A 1,855-nucleotide genomic window follows, 5' to 3' on the forward strand; every position below is an offset into this window, starting at 1 on the left:
ATATTAAGCAGATCTCAATATCTCTGGGGGGACGATTAGTAAGTAATATGGAAAAGGGATGAGGGGGAATTAGTCATGCTTTGCTTGAGTTTCTCCAAAAATATAAAACTGCAATAATACCTGTGATAGAGGTAAGATTATCATTCTGAGAGACAAAATCAATCACAAGTCTCTTTCTGCAACATCAAAACTGCCTACCCAGCCTACTGTACCTAACATTTTTTCTCCTTTCTTTTTGGGTGCACTTGGACTAGCAAACCCTTATCAATTTTCTTCCTTTACATGATAAGCCTATCTAACTCTGCACTTATTTCTTCTAGGGGCTCAGTTTAAACAGTTGAGCTCCTTTGCTTCTCTAACTATCTACTTATCTGCCAAGTTTAAACAATTTGGATAGACTTTTATTCTCTATCTCTCAAAACAAGAAATTCAAACATGAACTGGCCAAGATTAAGCTATTTGGCCATTCATCAATTGTGAAAAAAGTTCAACAAGCTATACATGATGCTTCATTTACAGAAAATGAAATAGTAGTGACATTTTGATCTGCACACCTTCCTGGTCCTTTTCATTTGGGTTCATTTCTTTTCATTTTTTCTTTTGACCATTTATCTTTTCACCCTTTGATTTTTCTTTTAGGGTATACCCTCTTGTTGAAGCCCCGAAAATCGGGTCTACAACAAGGGGGATACCCGCCAGTTCCGGACCTTGGTTGGCAGATCCTTTTCCATTTGCTATAGTGGGTCTGACTAGGGATGTGGGAACAGTTTCCCAATTTTAGTGTGTGTGTGAAAAAGATGAATATTTTTGTTTCTAACAGTTTCTAAATGGAATACTTCTACTCTAATTCTAGTCTAATAATAAGGAAACTGTATTCTAATAACAGAAATATGTAAATCTACACTAGCCCGGGGTGTGATTTTTCTTCTATGCGATCTAAAATGATTTCAAACAACAACTGGTAATAAAGATCATTCAGTTGTTATGAGAAAATAATTCAGTATAGATGAACCACTTCGTATAAAAAGTTAGACGAAACAGTTCTGCAAAACATATCGCATAATGAGCTACTCATACACTAAGCATAAATAAATAGCTATCACCGTATAAAAGTGCTAAATGATAACTCAGGCATTCACACATTAATATATAAATAAATGAATTGGAAATCACTCTAACACAAGGCAGAAATAGTTAAGAGATAGAAATACCATTTATAACTAGTCCTACTCATGAGCTTCAAGTGATCACAATTTATCTCTCCTTGATCAAATATCCACTAAGAGTACAAAAGTGCAACATCAGTAGCAGATATCAAATGAAAACATTAATAAATCGTGTTCCATTCATTCATCAAAACCTCCTCAGAGGGTACAAAAATGCATGTTCTAGGGATATGTTTTTGATAAATTTCAGGACCCTTCTCTAAATGCATGAGAGGGGTTTAAATACTACTAAACTAATTCTAAAAATAAATTATTACAAAAATATAGGATGCGGTTTAAATGACCATCCTCTTTTTAGGAAAATAAAACAAAATTAAAATTAAATCTAATATTAAACTATTTCTGTATTTGGTCCTTGAAATCACACGCATGCAGCATCTGTTTAAGCAGAGTCAGCTGGCTGACTTCCGCTTTTAGCTAAGCTGAGTAAACAGAATCGAAAAGCGTTGGTGCCATATTTTCAGCCGAACTGATGATACACTTAATGGTCATCCATTGGCTATGTGGCTTTACCAAGTAAACCTAGTAATAATCCCAGTTCAACCTAGTTAACCCTTAGATTGCTTGTGCCTTTTCTTGAGATTCCAACCTGCCTGTAGTTTTACTTTCTTGCGATTTTCGGGACTTGC

The sequence above is a fragment of the Pinus tabuliformis genome, chromosome 1_2 (genome assembly GCF_031772625.1).
Source record: "Pinus tabuliformis cultivar Carrire ecotype Pingquan chromosome 1_2, CPIR1, whole genome shotgun sequence".
In the NCBI taxonomy this organism is placed as follows: domain Eukaryota; kingdom Viridiplantae; phylum Streptophyta; class Pinopsida; order Pinales; family Pinaceae; genus Pinus; species Pinus tabuliformis.